This window comes from Pongo abelii, chromosome 19, assembly GCF_028885655.2.
Source record: "Pongo abelii isolate AG06213 chromosome 19, NHGRI_mPonAbe1-v2.0_pri, whole genome shotgun sequence".
NCBI classification, from domain to species: Eukaryota; Metazoa; Chordata; class Mammalia; order Primates; family Hominidae; genus Pongo; species Pongo abelii.
The window spans coordinates 89,540,762-89,565,434 of NC_072004.2; the positions used below are offsets into that span (position 1 = coordinate 89,540,762).

Genomic DNA, 24,673 nt, shown 5'->3' on the forward strand with positions numbered 1-24,673 from the left:
TAAAAATTATCCCCAAAGCTAAGTAGCTTAAAAGAACAGACATTGCTATCTCACATAGTTTCTGAGGGTCAGGAATCTGTAAGTGATTTAGCTGGGTGGTTCTGGCTTGGGGTCTCTCACGAGGCTGCAGTCAAATGTTGGCAAGGGCTGCAGTAAGCCAAAGGCTTGACTAGGACTGGAGGGTCTGCTTCCAAAGCCAAAGGCTTGACTAGAGCTGGAGGGTCTGCTTCCAAGAGGACTCAATCACTCACGTGGAGCTGATTGTTCGCAGAAAGCCTCAGTGCCTTGCCGTGTGGGCTCTCCATAGGACTATATAAGTAAACTCATGACATTGCAGCTGGCATCTCCCAGATGGAGCCAGAAGAGAGAGAGAAGCTTTAGTGTCTTTTATGACATCATCGGAAGTCACACACCATCATTTCCACAATATCCTATTGGTTATACAGGTCAGCCATACCTGACGTGGGAGAGACGACAAGAGGGTGTGAATACCACGAGGTGAGAATCATTGGCCGCTATCTTGGAGGCCAACTACCACCCCACTATTAACTCTACACATCTGGAGAACCACTAACCCAGAACCTACTCTATGGGGATTAAAATACAACCAAAAAAGGTGTGAATATCCCAGATCCTTGACCTGAAGTAACAAAGAGCTGCTGGTGTCCTCGCCTGGCTCCACTTTCTAAGGACCAGGCTGCAGCAATTGCCTTCATTGCTCAGCTTTCTCTGGTTCCACCCTTCCATGAAGCTCTGCTGTTCCTCCCTGCTGGTCCAGGCAGACACCAGGGCCTGGTGCCTCTACTGAGCAATGGTCTCTGGGCTCCAACGCAAGGCCCAGATGCCAACCTTCTCTCCACCTCAACTCAGCTCCCAGCCTCGGATAAGGCAAGACTGGCCCCTTTTTTAGATGTGGGGAGCCCCTGCTGAATTGAGTTCCTGATTCCAGTGTGAAAGCAGCTATAATGAGAACAAGAATTGCTGACATTTATTAAGTGCTTATGGTATACCAGGCACTGTTCTGGCCACTAATATATACTATATTATTTAATCCTCACAATTTATACCCGTATGATAGATAACAAAACCAAGGCTCTGACCAGCCAATGAATATGGCCAACAGCACATAGCTGAAAGTGGCATGGCTGAGATTAAACTAGGACTGTCTGTTTCCAGATCTGAGGCTGCTGACTATTCAGCTATATTACCTCCAGCTACCAGGTTACCGTAAAGCAGAGGTGACTCAACTATTTGAGCCTGTGTCACGGGAGAGTCTCTTCTTACTCAGGTAACCTTCTCCTCCCACTTCACCAGGAGTTTCAGTGACCCCACACACACCCACCCGTCTCCTCTAGGAGAATGCTTTTGAATCATAAGATTTTAAAAGACTGAAATGCCATATTCAGATAATATTTACAGACAATCCTGCAATAACAACAACAGAAAGGTTGTTTCCTCATGTGCTCCCTTAAAAAGAATTTTGAGAGCTATATTTCTTGAAAGGTAGCTAATTGTTTAAAGTAAAAATATTAGCATTGTAAGTTGGGATGTATTATATGTGTAGTTGTAAAATACATAATAACAGTAGCACAAAAGAGTAAATAGAATTTTCCTGTACTAAGATTTTTATATTTCATGTTTAGTGTTACAATATTAATTCTAAATATACTGTGATAGGTTAAGGATGTGTAGAACAGCCACCAAAAATAGACAAAGAAATCTAGATAAAAAGCCAATTGAGTTCTTAAAATTAAATTTTTTTTTTAATCAAGAAGGCAGGAAAAAAACAAAAAACAAGTTAGAAAAGACAACCAGAAAACAAAATACTAGGTGTGGCTGATAGACTTTAAGATGGTCCCCAAAAATCCCCACCTTCTGGAATTTACACCCTTGTGTAAGACACTCTCTGGGATGTAGGCAAGACTTATGACTTGCTTCTAACCAATAGAATACAGAAAGATGACAGGATGCGCCTTCCATGACATCCATTGTATTGCCAGATTCTCTCCTTTGTTGACTTTGCTGATACAAACTTCTAAGTTGTGAGCGTTCCTATGGAGGAGCCCACAGGGCAGGGAACTGAGGGTAGTCTCTGGCTAACAACCAGCAAGACATTGAAGCTCTCATTCCAACAGCCTGAGATGAACCGAATCCTACCAGCAACCTCATGACCTTGGAAATAAACTCTTCCCCAGTCAAGCCTTCAGATCAGACTCTAGCCTTTAATAAGACCTTGATTGTGGCCTTGTGAGACATCCTGAAGCAGCTAAGCCATGCCCAGATTCCTGACCCACAAAGACTGTGAGATAATAAATATGTGCTATTTAAGCAATTAAATTTATGGTACTCTGTTATACAGCAATGGATAACTATTACAACAGAACAGTAGACCTACATAAGATAATACCAATAATTACATTAAGTATACATGGACTAAAAACTCAAAATAAGAGGGAAGATTATCAGATTGGGTAACTTACTATTTAAAATAAAAGGGATGTATTTTAAATACCACACCTAGGTTAAAAGTAAAAGTATGAAAAAGATATATCATGCAAACAATAAACATCAGAATGGTGATGTCTCTATATTACCATGAGATAAAGCAAACTTCAAGATGAAGAATATTACCACAGATAGAACAGAACATTCCATAATGATAAAAGGATAAGTCCATCAAAAAGACATAGCAGTCCTAAAATGTATGTATCATTTCATTTCAGAAATGATATGAATTTCAAAATATATGGAAGGAAACTAACAAGACTATATAAAGAAATTGACAAATTTGCAATCATAATTGGAAACTTTAACACTTCTCTCTCAATACTTGATAGGACAACTAGAAAAAAAATCAAAGGACATAGAAGATGTGAATAGCACTATCAATCAACTTGGCCGAATCGATGTTGATAGAACATTCTATCCAACAATTGCAGAGCACACATTCTTCTCAAATTATCACGGAATATTCACCAAGATAGACTATATTCTGCAACATTAGTCTTGATAAACTTGAAACATTAAAATATTACAGCATACTTATCCACGGAAGGAAAATAAGAAAACATGTTGAATTGAGTCATAATGAAAATACATGAAAATCAATGAGAAAAACTCTGTTTCCACTCATGGAGACGTAACTGCTGCAAGAATTGCCCTCTTATTTTAATCAACCAGAAAACTGGAGAAAATATAAAAAACAGCTGTTTTCGGATACTGGACTGTGGACAGAACATAACAGTGATCCCTTAAATAAAAGAACAAACAAGGTAAGCCCCAGCTTACAGCTAAGAGGATTTCCAAGCCTCAGCAAAGCAAGGAGGAACTCAAACAGAGCAAAGGGTCTGGCTAAGATAAGAAAAGAAATGTTGGAGTTTGTGGAGGCTGAGGGACCGAAATTGGGGGCATAACACTGGGCAGAAAGGAGACACAAAGAGAGAGAGCGTGCAGAAGATGTCCAGAGTCACTGCAAATCTTTAGCTAAGCCTTGATCTGCCTGTGTGGGGAGTAAAATTCCATGAGGCAAGGGAAGGAACCACTTGAAAGCAGTGGATTCAACCATTCCTAAAGCTCACATAAGTCTCGGAATGTTTACCAAGCTTGTTTTCCCACAAACCAGGGTGGCAGGACTTCATAGCACACAGGATCTCATAGAGTCCTCAGAAAGGTATTGATTTAGTAATGGGGATAAATTAGCTCTAGACTAAGTGATGTTCTGAAAAAGTCTGAACAAAGACTAAAAGCAAGCCTCAAAGGGATCAAACTGATCCAAGTTAATTTAATTGTATGCCAGAACGAAATCCAAAACATTTTAAAGAAAGAAAATCCAGCACAAATTCACAATGTTCAACATTTAATCAAAAATAACAAGTCATGAAAAGATGTAGAAAAATGTAACCCATGATGAAGAGAAAACAGAGCAAGAAATTACAAAAAAAAAATGGCATTAAGACATAAAAGCATTTAAAAATGATGACAAATACTTTAATAGGCTAGAGTGGCAGTCCCCAGCCTTTTTGGCACTAGAGATTGGTTTTGTGGAAGACAATTTTTCCACGGACACTGTGGGGGATGATTTCAGGATGATTCAAGTGCATTACATTTATTGTACACCTTATTTCTGTTATATTACATTGTAATATATAATGAAATAATTATACAACTCATCATGATGTAGAATCAGTGGGAGCCCTGAGCTTGTTTTCCTGCAACTAGATGGTCCCATCTGGGGGTGATGGGAGACAGTGATAGATCATCAGGCATTAAATTCTCATAGGGAGCATGCAACCTAGATCCCTCACATGCACAGTTCACAATAGGGTTTGTGCTCCTATGAGAACCTAATGCTGCCACTGATAGGAGGTGGAGTTCAGGTGGTAATGTGAGCAATGGTAAGCAGCTGTAAATACAGATGAAGCTTCACTTGCTGGCCCACTGCTTAGCTCCTACTATGCAGCCCCATTCCTAACAGACCACAGACCAGTACCAATCTGTGGCTCAGGGGTTGGGGACCCCTGGGCTAGAGACTCAAAAAAACGCAATAACATGATGAATAGAGAAATGAAATATATGTAAAATCCCCAAAATATCTTTTAGACACACAAAAAATGCAGTATCCAAAAGAAAAAGTAAAAATGCATTTGAGGGGACTGACAGCAGATTAGATACTGCAGAAGATCACTGATCTTGAAAGTGGAGCAGTAGGTCCTATCTAAAATTGAGCACAGATAGAAAAAGAATAGAAAAAAAAAGAGAACAACCAGAAAATAAGTGACCTGCAGGATGGTATTAATGTTTTAAACCTATGTGTAATTGAAACTCCAAAAAAAAAATATGCAGATAGAATAATTGGCCAGGCGTCGTGGCTCATGCCTGTAATCCCAGCACTTTGGGAGGTTGAGCTGGGTGGATCACTTGAGGTCAGGAGTTCAAGACCAGCCTGGCCAACATGGTGAAACTCCGTCTCTACTAAAAATATAAAAAATTATCTGAGCATGGTGGTGCATGCCTGTAATCCCAGCTACTCGGGAGGCTGAGGTGGAGAATTGCTTGAACCCAGGAGGCCTCTGTGAGCTGAGATCACACCACTGCACTGCAGCCTGGGTGACAGAGAGAGACTCCATCTAAAAAAAAAAAAAAAAAAAAGAGAGAGAGCGAGAATAATCAAACTGTTTACAAATTGGATGAAAATGATAAACCCACAGATCCAGAAGCTCAGTAAACCCCAAACAGAATAAACATTAAAACACACACACACACACACCAAGGCACATAATCAGATTGCTTAAAAGTTGTGCTAACAAGCCGGAGGGGAAAAGACACATTTTGAAGAGGATTAAAGATAAGAATAACAGCAGACTCTTCAACAGTTGTGCAAACCAGAAGACAGTGGGATGACATCTTTAAAGAAGGGAAAGAAAATAACTGTCAAACTAGTAATATTTAGTTAGTGAAAATATATTTCAAAAGTAAAAGTAAAAAAAAGACTTTTTCAGACATACAAAAGCTGAAAGAACTCCTCACCAGCAGTTCTGAACTTTAAGAAATGTAATAGGAAGATATTCAGGCAGAAGGAAAGGGATATCAGATGGAAATCTGAATCTACACAAAGGAAGAATGTCAGAAATGGTTAATATGTGGGTATCTATAATATCCATTTTTCAATCTCTTCAAAAGATAACTGGCTGCTTAAATCCACATAATAGTTCCACTTCTGGCCAAGATGGAGTAACAGAAAATGGATTTACTCTAAAATGCTAAATGGTACGACTGCTTTGGAAAGTTAAGGGGTCGGCCAGGCACAGTGGCTCATGCCTGTAATCCCAGCACTTTGGGAGGCCAAGGTGGGTGGATCACCTGAGGTCAGGAGTTTGAGACTAGCCTGACCAGCATGGTGAAATCCAATCTGTACTAAAAACACAAAATTAGCCGGGTATGGTGGTACATGCCTATAATCCCAGCCACTTGGGAGGCTGAGGCAGGAAAATTGCTTTAACCCAGGAGGCAGAGGTTGCAGTGAGCCAAGATTGTACCATTGCACTCCAGCCTGGGCAACAAGAGCAAAACTCCATCTCAAAAAAAAAGGTCAAACACATGCTTACAATATGATCCAGTGATTCTAATATCTTTTTCTACCAGATATAAAAGCATATATCCACACAAAGACTTGTAAATGAATGTCTGTAAGAGCTTTATTTATAATAGCCTCAAATTAGAAACAACCCAAATACCCATCAACAAGAGAACAGATAAACCATTTGTGGTGCAAAATGGGATTCTACACAGCAATAAAACGAACAAACTACTGATAACATACAATAACATGGGTAAATTCAAAAGCATTATTCATAGTGAAAGAAGCCAGACACAGAAGACTACAAGCTGCATAATTTATTTATATGAAATTCTAGAAAAGGCAAAACTGTAGTGACAGAAAACAAACCACTGGTTGGCATAGCAGTTGGAGTGGATTGACTAAAACAGCCACAAGGGAATTTTTTGGGGCGATGAGAATATTTTATACTTTGGATGTTGTGGTGGACCCATGAGTAACAACATTAGTCAAAACCCAGTGAATCACAGACTGAAAATGGGTGAATTTTGTTGTATACAACTTGTACTTCAATAAAGTCATTTTAAAAAAACTGTGGGATGTCACTAAAGCAGTGATTGTTGAGAGATTTGTACCTTTAAATGCCTTTATTAGAAAAGAAGAAAGCTTTAAAAATCAAATATCTAGGTTTCTACTTTTGGAAGCTAGAAAAAGAAGAGAAAATTGAAACCAAATAAGCAAAACAAAGTAAATAAGAGAGGCTGGGCATGGTGGTTTATGCCTGTAATCCCAGCACTTTGAGCGGCTGAGGTGGATGGATCACCTGAGGTTAATAGTTTGCCTGACCAACATGGTGAAACCCAGTCTCTACCAAAAATGCAAAATTAGTCAGGTGTGGTAGTGCATGCCTGTAATCCCAACTACTCGGGAGGCTGAGGCATGAGAATTGCTTTGCATGAGAATTGGAGGTTGCAGTGAGTCATTGCATTCCAGCCTGGGAAACAGAGAAACACTCCATCTCAAAAAAAAAAAAAAAGATAAGAGAAGTAGTAAATTAAATAGAAAACAGACAAACCATGAAGAAATTTAACAAAGCTCAAATATTCTTCCTTTAAAAGACTGATATAATTAATAAATTTTTTTAATAAAAGAAAATAAGAGAAAGCATAATTTACCAGTGAGTGAAAGAAGGGACAAATCCTACAAAAACTCAGAGGATAATAAAACAATATTATAAACAACATTATGCCAAAATATTTATCAACTTATATGAAAAGAACAAGTTCTTTGGAAAACACAAATTACCAAAGCAGACTCAAGAAAAAAATAGAAAATGAGGATAGCTATATCCCTACTTAAGTAATTAAAATCCTAATTTAAAAAAAAATCTTCCAGCAAAGAAAATGCTAGGCCCAGATAGCTTCACTGGTAATGGTATTAAACACTTAAAAAAGAAATAATACATAAAACTTACATAAAGCTTTTTCAGAAAGTAGAGGGTAAGGGAATACTCCCAATTCATTTTATGGTACTCTGTACCAAAAACCTGGAAAATAATATTACAGACTAATATCCCTTATAAGCATAGCTTTTAAAAAAAAACTCTTAACAAAATTAGTAAATCAAATCCAGCAATATATAAAATGTATAGCACATTTCATGCATATGAATGTATAAACTCAACCAAGTAGAGTTTATCCCAGGAATGCAAGGTTGGCTCAACACTGCAATTTCCAAGGAATGTAATTCAGTATATTAATGAATTAAAGAAGAATAAGCACAAGATCTCAAAAGATTCAGAAAAAGCAAACTAAGAATTGAAGGATAAATTATTCAAGCAAATAAAGGGCATATACAACAAAGCTATAGTTAATATCATACTTAATGGTGAAAGACAGAATGCTTTTCTCCTAAGATTGGGAAAAAAAATGCAAAGATTTCTGCCTTTATCCCTTCTACTTAAAATTGAACTGGAGTTCTAACCAGAGCAATAAGATAAGGAAAAGAAATTAAAAGTATACTTATTGGGAGAGAAGTGAACTCTCTTTTTCATACGTGACATGATTGGTTACATTTAAAAAAAAAAACTAATCTACTGAAGAAAAAGATCTGCTAGAACTAAAATGTTAATTTAACAAAACTGAAGGACAAAGGCCAACATTAATTTATATATATATATATTATCAGCAAATAATTAGAAAATAAAATGGCAATAAATCCTATTAACAATGGCATCCAAAAATGTAAAATACTTAGTAATAAATCTAGCAAAACATTTGCAAGACCTCTACATTGATAATTACAAACACAACTGAAAAAAATCTAAAAAGACCTAAATAAATGAAACAACATATCATGTTAATAGATTGGAAGGCTCTGTATTTTAAGATATAATTCCTCAAATTGATCCATAGATTCAACATCCCTATCACAATCCCAGCAGGCATTTTGTAGAAAATAATGTCATTCTAAAATTTATCTGTTGGCTTTTAATGAGTCTTAACTCAGACTAAAATATAAAGTCTCTATGTCAGCATGGTGTATGCTCTATTGGCCCTTCTTCCCCTCCCATTTTTTGTATTTTAATCAAGTTATGGTTTAAATGAGGAAGAATCAATATATCTAATTCTTTCCTCTCCTCTGCATAAAATAAACTTGTGAACTAGAGTTCAGGAGCCCTTCACTAGGAGGGTGGAAACCCTTATTAACTGCACCAATGAGGAAGATGACTGCATAGACTGATAGGAAACCTCACAGAAGCCGTTGGACAAGCCCTGGGCAGAGCTACTTTTAAGTCACATTCTTCCCTTGTTGGTGCTGAGAATAAACAGGGAATGGTGCTGCGTACAGTTTTTTCAAAATAAAATAAAATCTATATGAAATACAAAGGACTTAGAATAGCCAAAACAATTTTGAAAAAGGGAGGAAATTGGAGGACTCATACTACCTGGTTTTTAAGGCTTTCTATAAAGCTACAAGACAATATGTTATTGGTATAAGGATAGACAAATAAATCAATGCAGTAGAATAGTGAGTCCAGAAATAGACTCACACATGTCAATTGATTTTTTAGAAGCACCAAGGCAATTTAAGGAAAAAATATCTTCAACAGTGCTGGAATGACTGGATATTCATATAAAAAAATAAAATTTGAACTCCAACCTTATACCACAAATAAAATTAGTTTGAGAAGAATCATAGACCTTAACATAAAAGATAAAACTATTAATATGGTTTGTCTGTGTCTTCACCCAAATCTCATCTTGAATTGTAGTTCCCATAATCCTCATGTACTGTGGGAGGGACCCAGTGGGAGGTAATTGAATCATGGAGGCAGTTACCTCCATGCTGTTTTCATGATAATGAGTGAATTCTCAAAAGATCTGATGGTTTATAAGGGGTTTTCCCCACTTCTCTCTGCACTTCTCCTTGCTGCTGGCATGTGAAGAAGAACATGTTTACTTCCACCTTCTGTCATGATTGTAAGTTTCCTGAGGCCTCCCCAGCCCTGCATAACTGTGAGTCAATTAAACCTCTTTCCTTTATAAATTATCCAGTCTCGGGTGTGGCCTTATAGCAGTGTGAGAACCGACTGATACAACTATAAAGCTAAAAGCAGAAGGAATAACAAGTGTTGACAAGAATGTGGACCAAATGGAACTCCATCCATTGCTGGTGGAGAGTGAAGTGGTGCAACCACTTTGGAAAACTATTAAACTTTTACCTATCCTATGGCCCAGCAATTGCACTTCCAGATATTGTCTTAGTCCATTCGAGTAGCTCTAACAAAATACCATAAACTGGGTAGCTTATAAACAGAAATTTATTTCTCACAATTCTGGAGGCTTGGGAGTCCCAGATCAAGGCACTGGCAGATTGTATCACTGGCTTCTTGGCCACAGACAGCACCTTGTTGCTGTCTCCTCACATGGGTCTCTCTCGGGCCTCTTATTAGGGGATACGTATCATGAGGGCACCCTAATGATCTAGTCATCCCCCAAAGGCTCTACCTTCTAATACTAGGAGGCACTTCTAAAACTAGGCCCTAACTCCTAATACCTTAGGAATTAGGGTTTCAACATGTGAATTTGGAGGGGATGCAAACATTTAAACCATAGCTGTATTTACTCAAGAGAAAGGAAAACAAATGTCCATAAGAAATACCTGCACAAGAAAATTCACAGCAACATCATTTACAAAAGCCACAAACCAGAAACAATCCAAATATCTATCAACAGAAAGATAGTACATATTAATATAGAGAGAAAATATATATACCAACATGTACTAATTATACGTATATGTGTATGTATGTATGTATGTACTTTTTTTTTTTTTTGAGATGGAGTCTTGCTCTGTCACCCAGGCTGGACTGCAATAGCACAATCTCACCTCACTACAACCTCCACCTCCCAGATTCAAATGATTCTTCCAACTCAGCCTCCCAAGTAGATGGGATGACAGGCACCTGCCATCATGCCCAGCTAATTTTTGTATTTTTGTAGAGACAGGGTTTTACCATGTTAGCCACGCTGGTCTTGAACTCCTGACCTCAGGTGATCTGCCCGCCTCGGCCTCCCAAAGTGCTGTGATTACAGGTATGAGCCACTGTGCCCCGGCCTGTACTTTATTAATTCTATGTGTACTGATACAATGGAATACTACTTAGGAATTAAAGGTATCAAACTACTGATAGGTACAAACTTGCATGAATGAGTCTCATAGATACTGTGTTGAGCAAAAGAAGAAAGACACAAAATAGTACTTGCTGTACTGTTCCCTTTATATGAGTTTCAAGATCAGGCAAGCCTCATCAATAGTAATAGAAATTAGAGCTGTGATTGCCTCTGGAAAGAGTGGGATTGACGGGAAAAAGGCACAGGGAATTTTTATACTTTGATTGGAGAGAGGTTCGGTTGCATGGGTATTTCCATTGTCAGAACTCATCAAATTGTACACTTAAGATCTGTGCATTTCCTTTTTTTGTTAATTTTACCTTTAAAAGTGCTACAAAAGCACAAGTTTAAAAAGAAGCAGGCTGGGTACCATGGCTTACGACTGTAATCCCAGCACTTTGGGAGGCCAAGGCAGGCAGATCGCTTGAGCCCAGGAGCTGGAGACCAGAATGGGCTACATGGCGAAACCCCATCTCTACAAAACAATACCAAAATTTGCCAGGCATGATGGATATATGTGCCTGTAGTTCCAGCTACTCAGGGGGCTGAGGTGGGAGAATCACCTAAGCCTGGGAAGCAGAGGCTGCAGTGAGCCAAGATTGCACCATTGCACTCCAACCTGGACGACAGAGTGACACCCTGTCACCAAAAAAAAAAAAAAAAGCAAAAACAGAACACGACACAATGGGAAACCTAATGGTTTTTGCCTGGTTTGCCTGCCCTAGAAGATCTGGCCCTACCTAGACAGGACCCTACCTGGCAGGGCTCTCTCCTTTACTCACCTTGCTCTTGCCTCACCAGCTCTTCTTTTAGTTCCACAAGCACATCAAGCTCATACCCCTGGGAACCTTTGCATTTGTGTTCCCCCGCGCCCACCACCCCCTGCCACCATTTCCAGAGTTCTTTCCCAGATCCTTGCAGGATTGTGTTCCTAAGAGAGGCTCCATGGATCAGGTTTCCTGCAGAAAAGGGATGGCAGGCGAAACAGGGAAAATGGAGGTGAGTTCAGAAAGAGACCATTTCCAAAGCCGAGGCCAGAGTGTAGAGAGCCCACTAGATAGAACACAGTGCCTGGTGCTCATGCCCCTGGGCCTGAAAGGGGTGGGGGAGGAGAAGGGGAAGCCCTTTCCAGAAAGTGTTGATCTGTCAGGATGAGAGCCGGGAAATAAAACCCCGCTTCACTCTCCTTCCTCCCTCCTGTCCCTGCCAGTGCTCCCCATGGGCAAACTGAATCGGAACTCAGAGGGCAAGGGAGCCCTCTGCTATAGGTCAGCCCCTGGACATGGAGTGGAGAAGGATGGAGAAGAAATTTAGGGGATCAAACATAATATTCAATGCAGACACTGCCCCTGGCTTCCCACCTACACAGCCATTCCGTCCCGTTCCCTTCTTAATTTCTTCATGGTACTTACCGCTACCTGAACTCATCTTATTTTCTTATCTGGTGGCTTGCTGGTTACCAAACGCCCCTCCTCTAGAATATAAACCCCAGGAATCTGGGGACTGTCCTATCTATTAACGTATCCCTAGTGCCTAGAACAGTGCCTTGTACTTAAAACAGATGCACAGTGTGCCATAAATCCTTTGAGAAAATGAACAGATGGGTACATTACTGCCTCCCCAGCAGGCTGCCAGACACAAGCTAGCACATTCTCTCCAGCCTTTTTTTTTTTTTGTAATTAACACACTTTTTTTTTTTACAGCAGTTTTAAGTTTGTAAAAAAAAAAAAAAAAAGATTGGAAAGTACAAATTTCCCCAATCCCCTTTCTCCCTGCCCCCACCATTTCCCCTGCTATTTATACCTTGTATTAGTATGGAACACTTGTTACAATTGATGGACCAATATTGATACACTATGATTAACTAATGGCCATATTTTACATTAGGGTTTGCTCTGTGTTACGCTGGTTTGACAAATGTAGAATGACATGTGTCCATCATTGCCATAACATACAGAATAGTTCCACTCCCCTAAAAAAAACTCTGTGCTCCACCTATCCATCTCTCCGCCCTCCCCATGAGCCCCTGGCAACCACTGATCTTTTAACTGTCTTCATTGTTTTGTCTTGTCCAGAACGGCATATAGTGAAAATCACACAGTATCTCCATCATTTTGACCCCTGTGGCACTACAGATCTTCTACAAACATTTACCAAATACACAAATGAATGGATGAAAGGACTCAGAGATGCCCACATTCTATAGGGTTTGGAGCATCCCATGGAGCAGTGAGCCCAGGTCCCTTCCCCTATTTGGGGTCGAAAACTTCATTCCATTCCCTCATTTCCCCTCCCCTTCCCCAGCCTCACTCGATGTCTTCATCCCTTTTAAATAATACAAAGATTTCCGTGTATGAAAGCTAATTTAGGCACCATAACAGAGACTATATTTAATGTAAATGGAAGAAGCGGAGGCAGAAGGATTTATGGAAATAATAACTGGCCTGTAATAACACAGAGTGGGTCACCTGCTTAAGAAACAGTGGATTAAGGAGAAGGAAATGTACCTCCCGAAAGAACGAATGTCACTGGAAAACTGCCACGGTGCCAAGTCTTGGATGATCTTATTAAATCCCATAGATCTTATTATGTTTCCTACCAGGAGAGGCTACTTCTTTCCCTGGTTCATAAGAAGGGCCAAAGTGAGGTCTAAAGTAGAAAAGGGGAAGGGGAGGGAAAGGGGCAATTCCCAGAAAGGCCCGGAGTCAGCGCCTATCGGGCCGAGGGCCCTGTGTGCACATAGCCCAGCACCGGCCACATGCTCTGGGCATGGCATAGAGCCCTGAGTGTGGGCAGGGGATTCCTGATGCAGGAGGATGGGGAGTAGAAAAGGATCCAGGAAGCAGGAAGCTGCCTATGCATGACAGATGGCTCTGACATCACAGATCCCACCCTGTGCAGGCGTGGGCAACAGGGAGGTCCCTAGCCATGTTTCAGACAGCTGGGGTGCAACAGATGCCACACCCAAGATGGTGGTTGGAAGTAGCAGGAGGCTTTGGATACATGGGCAAGCTCCTCATTTAGAGAAACCTGGGTTCAAATCTCAGCCCTACTCCTCACTGTCTGTGTGATCTTGAGTAAATCGTAAAACTGGCGTCACCTATTCCCAGCACTGAGTCGATTCTCACTCTGTCCACTCTCCTTGGGAAATTAGCCCCAGGACCAGGATGGCCCTGCCCAGGAGGAAAGAAGCCTCCTGGCTGCTAGCCAGATTCAGACCTGGATGCCTTCTGGTAAGAGTAGGAGCTGTATAACCACCCTCCAACCTTATCAAGAACCCTTGTTCCCAGGAGAAACATCAGCCCCTCAGGCCTTGCTGTCATCCCCAACATGGAGCAGCAGTGGGGACACACAACCCTGCTGGCTGTGAGTTTAACCTCTGCAGCTGGTGCCCCATCCTGAGCCTCTCCCCGCTCCTGCCCTCCCCACCTCCTTTCTGCATAAAGGTTTGTTAGGAAGTGGCTAAGCTAGAGACGGCCACTGGGGCCACAGATAGAGATTGCACACTAAAGGATTATGGCTGCTTCCATAGTGCACTGCAGCTATTTGAATGCGTTTGCATAAACTCATAAGTCTCAATGCACTTATTGTGGGATGTCCTCATATTGGTGGGGGGGAGGTGGGGGGAAATGGAGGGGAGGGAGATCATGCCAGGGAATGAAGGCAAAGCCACCTAGGCCAGGAAGAGGGAGTGGCTTCCAAAAATCCCAAGAAGCCATTCTGGAACTTCTTAGAGGACTGTCTCCATCTGAGGCCTCGAACCAAGGTGGACAGGACACAGGCTCATCTCCCTGCAGGGAACCTGTTCCTGAGTTCCTCTCGCAGGAGGTCCTGAATGAGGAGGGCTTGGGCGCTGAGAAACAGGAAGCATCATTTGCCTGGTGCAAGTCAAAGATGGGCCACCCACAGGGCTTGCGTAGGGAACCATGGCTCACCTCCTCCAAAGCTGTGCTCCAATCCCACCTCCGCAGCGAGTCCTCCCCTGACCACATTATTAATTCTGCAACCTACTCCCCATCCTGTCCCTTCCCCATCATCCTATTCCTTTTACTCTCTGCTCTACTTTGTTTTTCAATATCACTGTAGCCTTCTAACGATCCACATGGCTTCCTAAGTTATTATGATCATGGTTAGGTTGAGCTCCACACTAGAATGTAAGCCCCACGAGAGCAGCAACAGTTGTCCGTTGTGTTCGCTGATACATCCCAAATGACTACATCTGTTTCTGGAACATAGCAGATGCTCGATAAGTACTTCTTGAGTGAAAGCATAGATCAAGCCTTTAAGAAAAGAAGTAGCCAGGCGCCGTGGCTCATGCCTGTAATCCCAGCACTCTAGGAGGCCAAGGCAGAAGGATCTCTTGAGCCTGGGAGTTTGAGACCAGCTGGGCAACAAAGTGAGACTCCATCTCCACAAAAAATAAACAAAATTTGCCAGGCATGGTGGTGCTCATCTGTAGTCCGAACTACTCAGGGCCTGAGATGGGAGGATCGATTGTGCCTGGGGGGTTGAGGCTGCAGTGAGCCATGATTGCACCACTGCACTCCAGCCTGAGTGACAGAGCCAGACCCTGTCTCAGAAAACAAGAAAGAAAGAAAGAAAGAAAGAGAGAGAGAGAGAGAAAGAAAGAAAGAAAGAAAGAAAGAAAGAAAGAAAGAAAGAAAGAGAGAGAGAGAGAGAGAAAGAAAGAAAGAAAGAGAAAGAAAGAAAGAAAGAAAGGAGGGAGAGAGGGAGGGAGGGAGGGAGGAAGGAAGGAAGGAAGAAAGGAAGGAAGGAAGGAAGGAAGGAAGGAAGGAAGGAGGCTGTTGTCCCACCTCGTTTATTCCCATTCCGCATGCTGTTCTCCGGCCTCCCTGGGAATCGCTGTCCAGGTGTACAGTAACCCAAACCTAAACCATATCCCCAGCCTAAACAGCACAAGGAAAACCTTCTGAAAGTTGATGGGAACACTTAAGACAAACCCAGCATTTTGCTCAGAGGGCAGCTGTGGGGCTGCCCCACACTCAGAGGCCCACTCAGGGACCCTGCACTTCTGGGATAAAATGGACAAAGGGATGGCCCTACTGGGAGCCAGGCAGCCCGGCCACAGCTCCCCGGCTGCGCTCCGCTGACAAGGTCCTCAGCTTCCCCTCCTGTGCGATTCCTCATCATCCCAGAAATGTTTGCATTTGCAGGTTGCAATTAACATTAGCCTTGGAAAATCTCTGTTTTGTGGGAGCCTCTTAATGAAGCCATTGTTCTTGGCACCCGCTCCACCCCCACCTCATCCCAGCACCCACACACACTCACACTGGGTTCTGTTTGGGCTCTCGGGCAATGATGGGCCTGGAGCTACTCAGGGATTGAGGTGGCCTCCAGGGTCTGGGCAGCTTCTTGAGACCCAAAAGGTCTTCTACCCTATAATATGGGCCCCATCACCCAGGGGGTGCTTCAGAGACTATGGGTCTGAGAACAAAGGAGAAATTAGGAATCAGAGAGAAAATCCACTTTCCCTCCCCCAGGCAAGGCCCCTGCCTAGGAAAGCCAGGCAGAAGCAGGGGCATTGAGGGAGATGAAGGGCTGGCCGGGAGTCCGCACATGCAGAGACGAGGCGGGAGTGCCTGAGACTGAGAAATACAGCAGCCTCTCAGAGCAGCAGGCATTCCAACGAAATGACTTCTTTTAATCTAAATTTGATGAGACCAGGCTGCCTTTCGCCTAAGAGAGAGGGAAGGGGGTGTACCCCTTGCTCCCTGGCCTTGAGTCCTCCCTCCCCCCGCCACCCCACCTCCCCTGCAGAACCTGTCTCGCCTTCTCAGGCCACTTCCTCCTTTTTCGTGCCACCAGGAATGCCCCGGCTGTGGCACACACATTCCTTGGTGACCAGGGTGTAATTCTTATTGACCTGATGTTTTTCTTATCACTGCCCGGCCAGAGCTCCCTGAGTTCCCCAAGGGAGTGACCAAAAGGACTGGTTTGCCCAAGACTGAGTGGATTCCAGGAATGCGGGTCTTTCCGTGCTGAAACCAGGAAAATCCTCGCAAGCCAGGGTGGTGGATCATCCTATTTCAAAGAAGGTTTCAAGGGGCTTATAGGAGACTCTTCCCTGAACAGCTGGACGCCATCCTGAAGGCCGGAACACCTATTATGACATGAGGGCTCCACCTGCCCAGGGAGGAAGCTGGGTCTTATGACTTGTCACTATACCCCCGTCTGCTCCACTTCAATGCTAGCAGCACTTTCAAACAATTAATCAGACATAAATCCTGAAGGCTGGGAGGCCGAGGCGGGTGGATCACAAGGTCAGGAGTTCGACACCAGCCTGGCCAATATGGTAAAACCCTGTCTCTAATAAAAATACAAAAAAAAAAATTAGCTGGGCATGGTGGCATGCACCTGTAGTCCCAGCTACTCAGGAGGCTGAAGCAGGAGAATTGCTTGAACCCAGGAGGCGGAGGTTGCAGTGAGCTAAGATGGTGCCACTGCACTCCAGCCTGGGCGACAGAAGGAGACTCCATCTCAAAAAAAAAAAAAAAAAAAACTCCTGAAGCCGAGGCATCCTGACTTTTCTTCTTGGTCCCTGCTCCCCCCCGCAACATCCATGCCCAGCCTGTCCCGTGCACTCCCTGTCTCTCACCTGTGCCCGCCTCTGTCCACCCTGCAGTGCCACTATCTTGATCACCTGGGCTGGGTGAAACAGGGCTAATCGATTGGGACAGCCCAGCCCAGCCCAGTTGCCAATGTACCAGGAATACACTCAGTGTTATGGGTTGAATTATGTCCCCAAAAAAGATACATCGGGCTCCTAAACCCCAGTACCTACAAATGTGACCTTATTTGGAAATAGGGTCTCCGCAGATGCAATCAAGTGAAGATGGGGTCATTAGGTCAGGCCCTAATCTAATATGACCAGTGTCCTTAGCCAAAGAGGAAAATCTGGACACAGAGAGAAGACAGCCATATGACAATGGAGACAGAGATTGGAACGATACATTATACATGCATCCTTATGGAGCCAGGCAATGCCACAGATGACCAGAAAAGACCAGAAGCTAGGAAGGGGCAAGGGAGCATAACCCTGCCGACACCTTGATTTCAGACTCTAGCCCACAGAGCTGTGAGACCAGGCATTTCTGTGCTTGAGGCCACCCAGTTGCAGATCTTGATTCCAGCAGCAATGAGAAATTCATGCACCAGGCCAACATAGCGGATCAGACTGAGAAACCACAAGGAAAGTGGAAACCAAAAGAGGGAATGGAAGCGAAGTAGATTATCCTGGCTCCGGGGCTGCCCAGGGTCCCCACTGGAGCTGGGGAAAATGATGGAGCTCCAGCCATCAAGCCACATGGCCAGGACTTTAGCCGTTCCCATGCTCAGCCAGGCCAGAGTGCTGCCTTGCTCCATCCGTAGCCGTGCCTTGTGCAACGTCAAAGTGGCCAGGCCGTGGGCCACCTCCTGACCCCACTGAGCCCAGCTCCAGGAACTCAGGTCAGTGCCAAGTCTTCTCTGCCTCCTCCCACTCCAAATGGAAGAGACAGGTAAGATCAGGCTGCAGGCATTTCATCCCCTGCTGAGTCCCTGGGAGAATACCAACCAGGACTCAGAACTAGCCTGGCACCTGGAAACCATAGCCCCACTTTATTTCTGTATTTCTCCTGGAGACCCCCTGAAATATAGGTGTCTGAGCCTGCCAGGCTCTCCCCAAGGCAGAGCCTGAGATGAGGACATTTGCAGTAGGGGTGTCCTATCTGAGAGGCCACTCCAGGGAGCAGTAATGAAAGAACAAGAGGGGGACATAGGGACAGAAGAAAGCCAACACAGGAGTGCTGTTGAGACCACTACTGTGAGCAGCAGGAACTCCTTCCTCCAGGACCTCTGAAGAATGAATGGCACAGAATGCTGCCCAGAACGGTGCCCTGTAGGACTAGGGGCGGGGGCAATAACCCACTGCCCCCGCACTGCCTGGCTGCAGATGCTCATAGACCAGACAAGCGCCCTAGAAGCTCCCACCAGCATCCTCCAGGTTGGAGGAGCCTGGGGGCAGAGATGGGAAATGTATGACCTTGCTTGAGGCAAGATGGCATCAGTGTAGTCACAGTGGGAGCCTGCAGGGCACCGTCTCCTGACTGGCCTGGATCACAGGTGGGGCGGAGCAGATGCAGGTCAGGCAGCAGACTGCCTGCTCAGTAGATAAATCTTTCTGCAGACCTTTGAGGAATGACTCATCACTTACACCCAGGTGGGGAATTTGTCTTCCCCTTGTGGGTCTAGGTTAAGAAAAAAAGAGAGAGGGTGGCACATGATTCAGAGCTTTTGATGTTAGGTTTCCCTGTGTTACCAGCCCAAGAAACCCTCCGGTGACAGGCAGGCCTGCTCGGGGACAGAGCACAGTGTAATCAGGGATCGTGTCTGCTTCAGAAGTGGCCTGGAGCAGAGATCCCAGCAGCCAGGGTGGCTGGCAGGAGAGAAGCAAGCCAGACATCCCTGCTCCCCTCTGCCTGCCTGTCTTTCTAAGTCCAGAAGCCAGCACAGGCTGTCCCCAGTCTGAAAATAGGCTGGGCTCCAAAAAGTGTTTTGAAACATCTGCTGTTTGGAACTGGAAAGCACCTTCTCATTGAAATAAGACTGTACACAGCTCCTCAGGCCCCAGCCCAACTCACAGGAAACCCACTGAGCGCGGCCCACCAAAACACCGTACAATCAACAGGGTCAGCACGTCATAGGGTCCCCTTGGAAAGCTCAATCACGGTCACAACCAGGGGAGCTAGGAGCACAGAGTCTCCTAGGCAGCAAGGTCAGGGGATCCTCCTCTTCCCATCCTCTCAACTGCTGGGCAGTGGCACAGGGCAGTTTCCAAGCTCCAAACTTCTGATGGCAATCTTATAGCCAGAACGAGGACTCCAGCGAACAGGGCTGGGATGAAGCTGGAGAACTTGAGGGGCTTCTGAAGCTCAGATTCATCTCCAGGAGCTGAGGAGGCACAGGGGAAAGTTCAGGAGAAGGTGGCACTGTACCCTCTTTCTGGCTGTGTCCTAGGATGAAGAGAGTAGCCTCTAACCAAGGATTAGATGGAAGTCACTACAAGTCACCCAGCGCCTGTGGCTAAGGCTGACTCCCAGCCTTCTGGATTCTTCCCTGCTACTCGGATCACAGCTCCTGGAAGCTCCTCCTTCAGTGTCTTTGGGCTTCACTGGGACTCAGTCCCCAACCCCCAGCTCACTTCTCTAACGACCCAACACAGCCTCCATCTTCCAGACAGGCCAGCTGAGGCCCAGCAACACCTGGGAAGCAAATGCCAGAATCTAGACCAGGACACAGAACCGCTCACCCCCAGCCGGCCCACCTACTCACCAGGAAGGTGCAAGAAAAGCTCCTGTTTCTCGGGTAATGAAGGCCACTCAGCCTCTGCCTGGGGATGGGAGCCTGGAGCGTATCTTTTGGGAAATTACAGGTATCACTTTATCTTTCCAGGGGAAAAAATAACCATGGAAAATGCCTGCAATTACAGCTCATCACTGCTGACTGTGTAACTGCAGCCTAAGTGCCTGGTAATCAGAAGACCGCAGACAATGAGAATTTGGCTTTATTTAGCACCTTTCTACTCCTCCACCTCAAACCCTCTAGTGTGATGTGACAGCAGGAGCCTGGTTTTGCAAACACTCGATATAGCCTTTCCACAGTCTTTCCATACAAAGATCGGGCCACTGACCCTTGGCTGTCCACGGAAATGTCAACTTCTTTTCTTTCCCCAGAGGTCTGGCTGAATGTTACTGGGCCACCTGGCCCCTCTCAGTCCCTTCCTCTCATCTGAATTTAGTCTTTTATTCAACCACATTTGTGGAGTGTCACCTCTGTAGCAGCCATGGAGAGAAGAGCAAGTAACACAGCAGTGAACAAGCCAGGCAAGGCCCTGCCCTCCTGGGGATTACATTCCAGTCTGGGAAACAAAGAGTACACAGGGCAACATGTAAATACAAGAACTGCAGCACATCGCCAGAACTATGAAAAAATCTTAAAGGGGCCGGGTGCAGTGGCTCACGCCTGTAATCCCAGCCCTTTGGGAGGCCGAGGCGGGTGGAACACCTGAGGTCAGGAGTTCAAGACCAGCCTGGCCAACATGGTAAAACCCCATCTCTACAAAAATACAAAAATTAGCTGGGTATGATGGCAGGTGCCTGTAGTCCCAGCTACTCGGGAGGCATAGGCAGGAGACTCACTTGAACCTGGGAGATGGAGGTTGCGGTGAGCCAAGATTGTGACATTGCACTCCAGCCTGGGTGACAGAGCAAGATTCTGTCTCAAAAAAAAAAAAAAAAAAAAAAGGAAAAGAAAAAACTTACAGATGGGGTGGATAGCAACACATGGGGACACGTTAGGGTGGTCTGTGAAGGCATCTCTGAAGAGGTGACATGCCCACTAAAACATGAGGGTGAGGACAAGTGGTTCATTACGGTCAAAGGTGAGAAGGCAGCAGATGCAAAGGCCGTGGGGCAAAAAACATCTTGCTGGGCCCTAAGAGCTGTGTAAAAGCTAGTGAGTGCCCAGAACACAGTGAGAACAGAGGAGAACTGCATAAGCTGAGCTTGAAATGGCAGCAGAAGAGATGCCACATGACACAAAGGAGTTTGGATTTGAAGCCTATTGGTAGGTTTTAACCAAAGGGATGAAATGATATGATTTGTATTTGGAAAATATCATTCCAGTTGCCAGGTAAAGAATGGATGGGCAGGCCGGGTGTGGTGGCTCACACCTGTAATCCCAGCACTTTGGGAGGCCAAGATGGGTGGATCACTCGAAGTCAGGAGTTCAAGACCAGTCTGGCCAACATGGTGAAACCCTGTCTCTACTAAAAAACACAAAAATTAGCTGGGTGTGGTGGTGCACGCTTATAATCCCAGCTACTTGGGAGGCTGAGGTGGGAGGATCGCTTGAACCCAGGAGATGGAGTTTGCAGTGAGCCGAGATCGTGCCACTGCACTCCAGCCTGGGCAACAGAGCGAGACTCTGTCTCAAAAAAATAAAAATGAATGGATGAGCAACAGACAACATGGAGAACATGGGGGCTCGGCGACCAGCAGAGGCTGCTGCAGGGACCTGGGAGGTGATAGGAAATGGCGAGAAGGATATTTATCTATTTGCGTTTGGGAGAAGAGTCCACAAGCTGGATTAGTGATAACGGAGGTGTAAGGATGTGGAGAGGATGGAGCAGATGCTCCCAGAGTCTGTCCGAGCAGCTGGGTGGACGGTGAGGCCATCTGCCAAGGAGGCCAAGGTTGCTAAAGGCATGTACGGGAGAGAAGTGCTGGTCCACAGTCTGTTTGCTGCCAAATCCATCCCTTATGCTGTGCCATTGCCCTTCTCTGTGTCTCAGGGGGGTGCTGACCTCAGCATTTTCCAGGCTTCTGTGTCAGCTGGGTTCAGCCAGTGGGAGACACTGGCAGGGGATTGAAGGGCAAGAGGAGCGGAGTTGGGACATCTCCCTCCCTCTCTGCTTCAAGCAGAGTCCAGGAAGCAGGTGTTGTCTCCTCTGAGGCTCCAGCTCCCAGGAGGCAGCTCCCCTGGCTGCGGTTCCCGCTGGGTCTCCCCAGCCCCTGGGGTCAAGGACCCACCTCTCTTCTTTGTTCCTCCATCCACACGTAGTTAAACTTCCTGACTTTGCTAACCTCTGGGTTTCTTCATCATTCCTTGTTTGGTTTCTCAGTTTTTCCATTACCTGTGTAACCAAATTCCTATAAAAAACATTCCCTCTGCTTTAAAAATTTAGAGTGGTGTATGTAATCCTGATTGGACCTTGACTGGTACATGAAATGCCTAGATGAGGTGGGAGGTGCAAAGCTGGTCCGTGTGGACCTTGAAATTTTAATCTTATATTGATCCTGCCTCCTAGAATTCCAAGTACCAGCCTCCAACAAGCAGAGTTAACCACAACTCCCTTTGGAACATAAAACCACAGGGTCCAGAGGCTCAAAAAAACCTTAAAGATGCTCTAGCCCTAACTCTTACCCAATGCTGGATGCCCTTTGTAATGCCTTACCAGATTATCTTAAGCCTGGGCTAATCACCTTCGGTGACAGTGTATTAGTTAGCTGTTGCAATTATAATGCTGTGTAACAAACCATCCCAAAACTCAATGGCTTAAAATAACAAGTAGTTTATTTTCTTGCTCATAGGTCTGCGTGTGGCTCAGATGTTTCTCCTTCAAGCTGAGGGCTTGGTAGAGCTTAGTTCCAATTGGGTTCAAGTCTGCTCTATGTGTCTACACATTCTCTGGACACCAGAATCCACCTGAGCACTCTTCTGACAGATCACAAGCTCTCAGGAGGATGAGCCAAACCACACGCACATCGGAGGCCTCTGCTCATATCACATCTAACAGAATTCCACTGCAAGTCACACGGCCAAGAGCAACGCCAATGGGGTAGGGAGATATACCCCACAAGAACACGTGACAAAAGGAATGCATGAAGACTCAGGAATGATAATGCAACCAGTAAGAGGTTTCCTCTGTCCTGATTTTGAGCTGGAATCTGCCTGTCTCTGTGTGATGGTTAATATAGGTTGGCGCATCATTAAAAGTGATGGCAAAGACCCTAATTCCTTTTGCACCAATGTATATTGGGTGTCAACTTGATTGGATTGAAGGACACCTAGATAACTGGTAAAGTATTATTTCTGGGTGTGTCTGTAAGGGTATTGCCAGAGGAGACTGAAATTTGAGTCAGTGGACTGGGAGAGGAAGACCCATCCTTAATGTGGATGGGCACCATCCAATGCGGCTGCCAGTGTGGCTAGGTCACAGCAGGCAGAAGGAGATGGGATCACCTTGCTTGCTGAATCTTCCGGCTTCCATCTTTCTCCCATGCTGGATGCTTCCTTCTGCTCCTCCTGCCCTTGGACCCCAGAATCCAACTTCTTCCACCTTTGGACTCTGGGACTTACACCAGTGGCTTGCCAGGGACTCTCAGGCCTTTAGCCACAGACTGAAGTCTGCACTGTCGGCTCCCCTGCTTTTGTGCTTTTGAGGCTTTTGGACTCAGACTGAGCCAATACCAGCTTCTTTCTTCCCCAGCTTGCAGACAGCCTATCGTGGGTCTTCACCTTGTGATCATGTGAGCCAATTCACCCTAGTAAACTCCCTTTCATATAGACATAGATCCCATTAGTTCTGTCCCTCTGGGGAACCCTCTAATACATGATGTTAAGCAAGTTTTCTGTATCCCCATTCTTCCATGTGATATACTAGACAACCTCCCATGGGTCCGAAGCCCACTTTTAATCTTCTGCCTCATGAACCTCCCTGATTTCTTTAAAGGCCTGATTTTCAGACCTGTCATCCTGTTTGCTCCCCTCTGAATATGATCCCATTTTATTTTGATTACACCTCATGCATAATGTCCACAACCAACTGCACTTGGTATTTTCTAACCATGACAGATTCCTTGTCCCTGTGGCAAGGGCCCCATCACTAATGGAAGCTGAGCCCATATAAGCAAGAGAAGGCAGCTTCCCCCAAAGCACTGCCTCCAGAAGGCTCTCTTGGTTATGCCACCCACACAGATGATCTCTCCTCTTACGCTGAACCCCACAGTCCTCATGCATCGCTTGTGCTTATTGACAAGCTGCTTCCGGTCCTCAGCCTTGGATCCATGGATGGACATCATAGCTCTATTTGGGCCTTGAGAACCTAGAAGACAGGGTCTTTTTTGGGACCACAGTACCTGGTACCAGGCTCTGGGAGCCCCTAAGTCTATGTTTGATGATTGGTCAAGTGGTCATGACTGAAGGGCTCAAGTAGCTTTGCCCATAGACACTCAACTATTCTTTAAGGGGTCAGGTCTGAGCTCTTCCTAAAGCGGCCTCCACCAGAATACAAAGCTGGGTGTGAGATCTCAGCACTAGCCCTAGTAAACATCTCAACCCCTCTAGACTGTAGAGATGTTTACAGGAGCTGTCTGCACTGATT

At 44.9% G+C, this 24,673-nt stretch overlaps 1 long non-coding RNA gene across 1 annotated transcript; it reads left to right on the forward strand.

Annotated features, from left to right (window-relative positions):
* The first annotated feature begins 424 nt into the window (after nt 1-424).
* LOC129051117 (uncharacterized) lies at nt 425-23,302 on the forward strand. Its single transcript, XR_008515177.2, has 3 exons — nt 425-498; nt 1,177-1,288; nt 22,881-23,302. It is a non-coding gene; the product is annotated as an uncharacterized LOC129051117 (long non-coding RNA).
* Nucleotides 23,303-24,673: the final 1,371 nt, after the last annotated feature.